Genomic DNA, 10824 nt, shown 5'->3' with positions numbered 1-10824 from the left:
CCAACACATTATTTACTTCCGCAGACAGTAAAAGTTCAGTACGAAGCCCATCTCCTGCTAACTCAGTAGCCACGGCAGATAAAGTCTCACGTAAAGGTTCGCCATCATGATGCCCTGTATCATCCTCCACTGGTTCACCAACAGCGATCAGCCCTCCGAGCCTCACCAGTTCCAACTGGTACTCACGCTCGGCCTGACGCTCTGCAGCCTCAGCCTCTCGTATGGCTTGGCGCTCCTCAGCCTCTCGTACGGCTTTCCACTCAGCAACCTCAGCCTCTCGTCTGGCTTTGCGCTCCGCAGCCTCTCTGTCTACACACAGTGGCTTTGCGCTCCGCAGCCTCTCTGTCGACAATGGCTTGGCAGTGCTGCACCAGCTGCAAAGCGAATACGGGGTTCACATTCTTAATTTGCCTGCTAGCAGCTAGAAGGTCGCTCTGCAGTGTAGACTTGCTGGGTCCAGCAGAAGGGTTTAACCCTGGCACGGCATTGTACTGTCCAGTGCAGACTGAGCCCCTGGGGTAGGATTGTCCATGGACTGGTTTCCTCCAGCAGCTAGAGTCCGATCGGCATCCACTAGTGCCTGAATCAAACGTTTTCTACTCTGGCCAGACCAAGGGATATTCCTCTGAAAACACACGACCGCCAGGTCATCTCTCCTCATCTGCTGGTAATCAGCCATCCTGAGTCTCACACTTTTCAAATAAAATGATAGGAAAGAAAAACAAGAGAAGGGAGGGAACAGAAATTGCATCCACTGTGTGACTTTTAAAACTATAGTAAAGCTCTGAGTTCTGATTCTGGTGATGTGGGTATTTCTCACAAAATTCTACCCACACTCACTTAAGTTCTTAAAGAGAAAAATGAATTCTCCACCCCACCGCTTGCCACCAAATGTCACGGACCCACCGGTCGCCTGCTCCGATACGTCAATCTGAGCAGCTCCGGCCGTGACTGGGGTTCACTTTGGACTCTCGGGTCATTTACTTGAGGTACACTGCCACCAGCCAAAACCCGATTTTAGCGCTTGAAACTGCGCAAGGGGCGGCTTGGCTCGCACCTGACCACACAATACAATATACAAATGGTAACACGCTGGAGCGTTCTCTTCTGAGGCTAATGAGTTGTAAGAACACAGAACCAGGACTGAGAATATGTATTATTTATTCCTAGAAATACTACAGAGCTTTAGAAAATAGTTACAAAATATTACACTGATTTTAAAAGTACACACAAGGTTAAATGCAATTTCAGAAATAAAATAAAAGTGACAGTACCGTATCTAACACTTAAGTACCAATCCTGAGGTGGGGGGGTTCTCCACAAGAAATCTCTGGTCGCTTACAGCCTGTTTGCTAGACCCCCAGGTAGTGACCACTGACTATACCAAGGTACAGAGGTTTTATCTGCAGCCTCCCTCATCCCTCCCACCCTTGGGATTTTTAACCATTCGCTTGCTGAGCCTAGTGAAGGTCCCTAGATATAGGATCTTTCCCATAAAGAATTTGTCCCTGCTTTGAAGTAGATTTTATACATTCCTCAAGTGATAAGAGGTAATTTAGTGGAGGGCCAGAGCAACTTTGGCCTGTTGGCTGGACACTATTGCTCTCCCCCCCAATCTGGTTTATGAGGGGTCTCAGATCTTTATCTTACATCCTAACTCCAGAGGAGTCCACAGATGTCAAACTGAGGGAATACAGGCCTCAAACTCAAACCAGAGTCACCTACAGTTTACCCACATAATAAAAGACCTGTCCTGATTCCAATACTCACAGGAGACATACCTTTACAACAATATCGGACATACATTGATCGAACAGATAATCATAACAGGAGGCATACGTTAATTTGATCGATCACCTGATCTGATCGTTACAGGGCTGAAGACTGCGGACCCCCTCTTGGGGCTGAAGACTGCAGACCCCCTCTTGGGGCTAAAGACTGCGGACCCCCACTCGGGGCTGAAGACTGCAGACCCCCACTCGGGGCTCTGGACCCCCACTCGGGGTTGGAGATGGAAGACCCCCACTTGGGGCTGGAGACGGAAGACCCCCACTCGGGGCTGGAGACGGAAGACCCCCACTCGGGGCTCTGGACCCCCACTCGGGGCTGGAGACGGAAGACCCCCACTCGGGGCTGGAGACGGAAGACCCCCACTCGGGGCTGGAGACGGAAGACCCCCACTCGGGGCTGGAGACGGAAGACCCCCACAAGGGGCTGGAGACGGAAGACCCCTACCTGGGGCTACTTGAAGCTGAAGACTGGATGTGGTCAGAGTCACTTTGTTCTTGGGCTTGCGGAGGCAACAATTTTCAATGAAGTGGTCTGGATTACCACAGTAGAAACATAAATGGAGTAACCTGCGTCTTTGGCGTTCAGATTCTGAAAGCTGGGACCTCCGCTTGCCCTGGACAGGGATTTCACTTTGAAGGTTGGAAGGCCTTTCAGATTTCACCGGCACTGTAACTGAGGCTCCTTTCAATTTGGAACTGTAACTGGTGGGCTTCACAACCTCAGGAGTGTAACTTAGTGATGTAGAAATTATAGGAATTTTTTTTGCCAAGAGTTCTTGTAGCTGAATAAGTGAGTGGTGGTAGGTTCCCATTGATTTATTGGGGGGGGGGGGGGATCTTAGAATGCACACCCAAGATACATGAGGTGCTATCATGCTGGGACTTGTAGTTCTGCAAAGAAAAATACATGGTGCAGATGCACACTCCATATTATTAATCAATAATAGAGGCTCTTGGTATATTAATTGGCCAAGAAATATTTGCCCACCAACCAGCTTCACGGTGGCCTCATTTCTGGTGGGTCCCTAATACTAAGTTTGAATCTGGGGCGCGGAACCCCGAAAAGGTTGGCATAGGCCAGTCACCCCAGGGCAGCACACAAGTGAAAAACTAAGCTAAAGGTGTATTAATAAGAAAGTAGCAGAAGCTAGAGGTTAAAAAGTGAAGTGCTAGAAAGTATAATATATTAGTGGGAAATAAATAGTGCTAAATAAATGTTAGGGTGTGCCACCCCGAAAGCAACTCAGCCACACCAACCCAAGGGGAGCCGCGCCCCAAATCCATCCCCAAGACTAGCAATAAATGTCAATTTTAGGTCTTACCTATATTGTGCTTCCAGTTTGCAGTCTGTGGCTACCAGGGACCAAGCTGGTAAAATAATATTCAAATCAGGTGGGTGGGGTGCTACTCTAAGTTGAAGGAGTCCCAACCTTCAGGTGTACAGGTGTACACAATATTAGCTTATTTGGGGGGGGGGGATCTTAGAATGCACACCCAAGATACATGAGGTGCTATCATGCTGGGACTTGTAGTTCTGCAAAAAGGTTGGCATAGGCCAGTCAATATTATTTTACCAGCTTGGTCCCTGGTAGCCAGACTGCAAACTGGAGGCACAATATAAGACCTACTTTCTAGCACTTCACTTTTTAACCTCTAGCTTCTACTTTCTTATTAATTTATTTATTTATTTTATTAACAGTTTCTTATATAGCGCACACAAATTCCGCAGCGCTTTAATACACCTTTAGCTTAGTTTTTCACTTGTGTGCTGCCCTGGGGTGACTGGCCTATGCCAACCTTTTTGGGGTTCCGCGCCCCAGATTCAAACTTAGTATTAGGGACCCACCAGAAATGAGGCCACCGTGAAGATGGTTGGTGGGCAAATATTTCTTGGCCAATTAATATACCAAGAGCCTCTATTATTGATTAATAATATGGAGTGTGCATCTGCACCATGTATTTTTCTTTGCAGGTTCCCATTGGTATTGATGTCAGATTTTGCATAACCACTTTAAAGTCACTAGCCAAGTCCATGGGCTTGTGCATTCTGTCACGACTGGGGATTGGAAACCAGGTGTGATCTTGGTGGTTAGCTGACTACCAATGGAAACTGAGACTGAAGGCGTGTGGATAAGATGAATTATGTTTATTGTACAAAAGGAAACTGGCACAGAGGATGACACAAAGTCTGTAATAGTATTTGGTAAAGCTACCGGGAATGTTGAAAGCTGTATCCCGGCAACAGGTGCTGGAGACAGGTAACAGAATGGGATGCAGGTAACAAAAGCTGTACACAGGAAATGGATGCTTGGAGGCACGGAGTAACTGTAGCTGGGACACAGGTGTCTGGAAACACGGAGGAGAGACCACGGGAGCACAGGTGTCTGGAAACACGGAGTAGAGACCACGGGAGCACAGGTGTCTGGAAACAATGGAGTAGAGACCACAGGAGTACAGGTGTCTGGAAACACGGAGGAGAGACCACGGGAGCACAGGTGTCTGGAAAACACGGAGTAGAGACCACGGAAGCACAGGTGTCTGGAAACACGGAGTAGAGACCACGGGAGCACAGGTGTCTGGAAACACGGAGTAGAGACCACGGGAGCACAGGTGTCTGGAAACAATGGAGTAGAGACCACGGGAGTACAGGTGTCTGGAAACATGGAGGAGAGACCACGGGAGCACAGGTGTCTGAAGCACGGAGCAGGAACAGCTTGTGCACTGGTGCCTGGAAGCACGAGATGACAGCAACCGGGGCACAGGTGTGGATAGCTGGAATATGTGTCAGTGAAGGTGGCCACAGGTGCAGGTAGTCACAGGTGCAGACACTGAGGCATGCAGATGCAGGTGGTCACAGGTGCAGGTAGTCACAGGTGCAGACACTGAGGCATGCAGATGCAGGTGGTCACAGGTGCAGGTAGTCACAGGTGCAGACACTGAGGCACGCAGATGCAGGTGGTCACAGGTGCAGGAACTTGAGCATGCAGGTGCAAGTGGTCACAGGTGCAGTAACTGGAGCACGCAGGTGCAAGTGGTCACAGGTGCAGGAACTGGAGCACGCAGGTGCAAGTGGTCACAGGTGCAGGTGGTCACAGGTGCAGGAACTGGAGCACGCAGGTGCTGGTGGTCACAGGTGCAGGAACTGGAGCAGGCAGGTGCAGGTGGTCACATGTGCAGGAACTGGAGCAGGCAGGTGCAGGAACTGGAGCAGGCAGGTGCAGGTGGTCACATGTGCAGGAACTGGAGCAGGCAGGTGCAGGTGGTCACAGGTGCAGGAACTGAAGCAGGCAGGTGCAAGCGCTCACAGGTGCAGGAACTGTAGCAGGCAGGTGCAAGTGCTCACAGGTGCATACTGACAGGCCATTATGACAAGACAAATGCACAGGATTGTGACAATTTTATTCTTCATATGAGGATTTCCTATTAGTTTGGTCCTTCCAAGGCCGCACAGAATATGTTATGCCAAATTGATACCAGAATTCTACTGGTATTCCTTTTGGTCTAGCTTTACAAAAAAAAAAAGTATAGTTATTTTCCTCAATAAGACCATAAGGAGACATGGTTCCCAGGAAATATGAGTCTGGCTTCCTTTTTGAGAAGTTCCTTGTCCCAATCCCTCTTAGGTATGCCCATCTCAGCTCTGAGCATTTCAAAGGCTTTCAAACCTCTTGGGTTTCCTTGATGGAATCTTAGGAAATGTTTGGCAACTGGGGTAAGGGTTTTGGAATTTTGTCTAAGGAGGTGTTCAGAGAGTCTCTTTTTGAGAGATCTTCGAGTTTTTGCCTATATAATGTTTAACACAAGGGCACTCCCAGTTGTAGATTACCCCTGCTGTGTCACATGAGATGTACTGGTGGATCTTCCATGTTTTGTGAAACTTGTCAATGTATGAGTTTTGCTGGACCATGATGGAGTATGTTCCACATTTGTAAGGTACTTTCTTGAAGATGGTTGGAGTCGTGTTTTTCTCAAGACGGCTATGTACGAGAGTATCTCTAAGGTTGTGACTTAATCTCGAACTGATATCCACCCTCTCTCCCAGTATTTCACACAGGTTTTCAGGATACCGGGGTGTCTGTTGAGGACACTCTGTAATTCTCGCCATTCTTGCCAAAATGTCCCAATGCAGCGGACCTTATCATGAGCATCCACTTCCTTGGGTCTAGGGATGAGGAGTTCCCTATCAGTTCTGTTACTTTGATGGCCTTTCGTATAGAGCGATTGCTATATCCCCTGTTTTTTAGCCTCAGACTGAATTTGTCAGCTCTTTCATCATAGGTTGTTTTGTTGGAGCAATTCCTCTTTGTAAGTAGGAATTCCCCTTTGGGGAGCCCTTTTATTACCGGTGGGGAGTGAGCGAAGTCTCGATGGAGTAGTGAATTTGTAGCTGTGCTTTTGCAATATAGATCTGTGGTTATAGATCCATCTTGTTCGATGTTAAGGCGTAGATCTAAATACTCCACCTCTTTCTGGTTCATGTTGTAGGTGAGTCTCAGGTTGAGGTTGTTCTTGTTCAATAGGTCCAAAAATGTAATAAACAGGCCATTCTCTCTCCCATTGTTAGGCTGGAAGGCTGGGTGTAGAAACGTCAGGCGTGAGCCCGTAGCCGGGACCGCCGGTCAGGACGGCCACAGCGAACCCTACCCTCTCTCTGTTGGGTTCCTCTGGCAGATGACTGGCCACTGCGAGAGCTAGTGTTCACCTGTGGCCGCCGCGTCCGAAGGAGCGAGTTATGCCCGCTCCAGCCCCGATGCAGCTAGGTCTTATGTAGGGACAAGTGGCCAGCGATCGTCAGAGGTAACACAAAAGGTGACTCTAACTACAGGGCCTAACTGAAATAACACACCCTGACTGCCGGCACCAGGCCAAGGACGGGGACGCGACCGAGTCGCAAACACAAGGGAGATAACACGGGGAATCACCACCATGCAATATAATACAAGACCAAAGGAATCCCCCAAAACAACTGAGGAATATAACCGGAGGAATGCCCTGCCTACTACAGAAAGAGAAAATACAGAATGAGCCCCGCTGCTAACGGAGACCAGCAGGGTCAGTCTGAGAACACAGGGACCTAATCCTAAACAAGGAAATGGCTGAGCAGCCAGAGAATGTAACTGAAAAGCAATAGGCAATCTGCCCACAATAAAGGATAAAGAATAAAGCTCCAATAGGAGCACTCACGTGATCCCAGGAGGGGGAGCAGAGCGAACGGTGGCAGGGATGCACCAGGACTGAGACCAACCAGGGCCGGTGCAAGGCACCGGAGCGCCCCAGGCGAGTCGGGGTGGGGGCGCCCCGGTGACGGGGGGGGGGTACCTGTCCTGCGGCGCTGTGTATTTAAATCTGGCGGCGGAGGCAGCGGGGGTCCCTGCAGTCCATTAGAAATCACGAGCGCTATCCACCGGACTATGCGGAAGCGCTTCTAGTGTGAAAACACTGGCAGCACGCTGATTGGCTGAGATCAGCGTGCGCCGTGCTGCCAGAGTTTTCACACTAGAAGCGCTTCCGCATAGCCCGGCGGATAGCGCTCGTGATTTCTAATGGACTGCAGGGACCCCCGCTGCCTCCGCCGCCAGATTTAAATACACAGCGCCGTAGGACAGGTACCCGGGCGGCACAAAATCCCGCCCTCCAGTGGCCGGCGCCGTAGGCAAATGCCTAGATTTGCCTAGTGGTGGCGCCGGCCCTGAGACCAACAAGACACTGGGAGACAGGGTCTGGGAACAGGCGATGCAACCAGGATAGCTGTCAGAACAAGCTATAACCGGCACCATCTTGCCTGTTAGTATCCCTTAAAAGAGATACTGCAGCCATTGGAATGTCCCTGTTGGGACCAGCCCCCGGCTTCTAATCACCATCAGGTGGCCGAGCGGGCGACTCCCGGCATCCCGTTACCAGGCAACCGCTGGGCGGCTGCAGGGGAACGCCGGGAGCTCATACTGTGACGCCCGCGCCGGGCGGAAGTGAAGTCACCCCGCCGGGCGGAAGCGACCGCCGGACGCTCAGCTGAGCTGGGCGGAAGCGCAGTGTGCACCTCCTGTGCACCCGCCCCGGCCGGCAGAGCGTCAGAGATGCTAACAGTACCCCCCCTTGAGGAGGGGTCAACAAACCCCTACCCCACCGGGTTTGTACGGAAATTCCCGAAAGAATAGCCTCTTAAGGTTGGGGGCATGCAAATCTTTCTCGGGAACCCACGAGCTTTCTTCTGGACTGAAGCCTCTCCAATGCACTAAAAACTGCAGAGAACCTCTACGAAACTTGGAATCAAGTATCTTCTCCACCTGGAATTCCTGCTGTCCCCGTACCACCACCGAGGATGACCCAGGGTTAATCCTGCGGGGAAACTTTTGTGGGAAGAACACCGGTTTCAGCAGAGAGGCGTGGAAAGTGCTGGCAATCTTGAGGGACTTGGGCAGCAAAAGGCGAAAGGCCACCGGATTAACCCTCTTTATAATACGAAAGGGACCGATATACCTCGGCCCTAACCTTGCCGACTGTTGATGGACTTTGATATTATGGGTGGACAAGCACACCCAGTCACCAACTTTGAATTGGCAAGGACGTCGAGACTTGTCAGCGAACACTTTTTCCTTCAAGGCTGCTTCCTTGAGAGCCTCATGGGTTCTTTTCCAGATAACTCTGAGGTGAGAAACAGAAGAAAAAGAAGATTTGGGGGCTTCTGGTCCTAAAGAATTGGCCCGTGGATGAAAACCAAATACCACAAAAAAGGGCGAAGCTCTCGATGCTGAGTGGTAGGCGTTATTATACGCGAATTCTGCTAATGGCAGAAAGCTCACCCAATCATTTTGCAGTTTGGACACAAAACATCTTAGGTACTGCTTAAGGGATTGGTTCAGTCGATCCGTCTGTCCGTTCGATTGCGGATGAAAAGCTGAGGTTAGACTGATCTTTATTTTGAGAGAGGAGCAAAAAACTCTCCAGAATTGTGCCACAAACTGTGGCCCTCGATCTGATACAATATCGGAAGGCAAACCATGAAGCCTGAACACATGTTGCAAGAACAACCCGACCAACTCCTTGGCGGAAGGTAATTGTTTCAGCGCCACAAAATGTGCCATCTTAGAAAATCTGTCAATGATGACCCAGATAACTTGGCACTGAGATGACACAGGTAACCCAACTATGAAATCCATGGCCAGGTGTGACCACGGCCTGGAAGGAATGGATAATGGGACAAGAACCCCAAGGGGCTGGGACCTAGGAACTTTATGTTGGGCGCACACTGGACAAGACAAAACTAATTCCCTAGCGTCTCATGCCATCCCTGGCCACCAAACTACCCGAGATAAAAGATCTAAGGTTTTAACAATCCCAGGATGACCAGCAATTTTGGAATCATGCAGTTCCGACAATACCCTGCGTCAAAGAGATTCGGGCACAAATGATCGAGAGGCTGGGGTTTGGGCAGGAGCCTGAACTTGAGCTTGACGAATTAAGCCCTCCAATGTCTGATTGATCCCCGCATGAATACAGGATGCTGGCAGAATAGGAATTTTGCTTGTCTTGATCCCATGTTGGGGAAGAAAACAGCGAGAAAGGGCGTCTGCTCTACTGTTCTTTGAACCAGGTATGTAGGACATAACGAAGTTAAACCGCATAAAGAACAGTGCCCAGCGAGCTTGCCGAGCATTGAGCCTTTTGGCTGTTTCAATATATTGTAAGTTCTTGTGGTCAGTAAGAACTAATATTTGATGAATAGCTCCTTCCAACCAGTGACGCCATTCGTCAAAGGCCCATTTGACCGCAAGCAACTCTCTATTCCCTATGTCGTAATTGGCCTCACCCGAAGAGAATTTTCTCGACATGAACGCACAGGGATGTAACTCCAGAGACTCCGGATCTCTTTGAGACAGAACTGCTCCGGCCCCTACCTCGGAGGCATCCACCTCCACTATGAAGGGGAGATCCGGATCCAGATGTCTCAACACTGGAGCTGAAACAAAGGCCTGTTTAATAGCCTGGAAGGCCTGCTCCACTTGAGGAGACCATTCTTGGTTAGCGCAACCAAGGGCGCTACTATAGAAGAAAAAGAATGGATAAAGCGCCTGTAATAATTGGCAAATCCAAGAAATCATTGGACAACCTTCAAGATAGTGGGTCGGGACCAATCCACGATAGCCTGAAGTTTCTTGGGATCCATCCGGAATCCCTCAGAGGAAATGATGTACCCCAGGAATGATACTTGGGACACCTCAAACTCGCATTTCTCAAGTTTTGCAAACAACTGGTTCTCCCTTAATTTTAGCAGAACTTGCCTCACTTCATTCCTATGCGAGTTCACATTCCGGGAAAAAATCAAAATGTCGTCTAAGTATACGACCACGAATTGACCCAAAAAATCACAGAGGACGTCATTAATAAGGTCTTGAAAGACAGCAGGGGCGTTGGAAAGGCATTACTAGGTACTCGTAATGCCCAGATTGAGTACTAAATGCCATATTCAATTCGTCACCTTCCTTGATTCCGATGAGGTTGTACGCACCTCTGAGATCAATCTTAGTAAAAATGGTGGCTGCCCTTAATTGATCAAAGATTACCGAAATCAAAGGAAGAGGATACGTGTTTTTCACCGTGATTTTGTTAAGAGCACGAAAATCAATACAAGGCCTGAGAGCCATCTTTTTTCTCCACAAAAAAGAAGCCGGCACTAAGGGGTGATTTTGAGGGTCGGATCAAGCCCTTCTTAAGGCTTTCCTGGACGTACTCTTCCATAGCCTTGGTCTCGGGGATAGACAAAGCATACAACCTCCCTTTAGGCAGAGGAGCATTGGGAATTAACTTGATGGCACAATCGTAGGAACGATGTGGGGGAAGATTGTCTGCTTTTCCCTTCGAGAAGACATCAGAAAAATCTTTATAAGGAGAAGGAATTTTGGAAAGAGACATTGCTGCTTGAACCAACGGGATGTGGACACATTGTTCAGAGCAATAAGGACTCCAACGAGCAATCTCTCCAGAACTCCAATCTATGACAACTCCAAGTTGTGTTTTACTAACCAAGGATGACCCA

The sequence above is a fragment of the Crinia signifera genome, chromosome 1 (genome assembly GCF_055691185.1).
Source record: "Crinia signifera chromosome 1, ASM5569118v1, whole genome shotgun sequence".
In the NCBI taxonomy this organism is placed as follows: domain Eukaryota; kingdom Metazoa; phylum Chordata; class Amphibia; order Anura; family Myobatrachidae; genus Crinia; species Crinia signifera.
The sequence above is the reverse complement of the archived record's forward strand: the minus strand, read 5'-3'. Positions refer to the sequence as shown.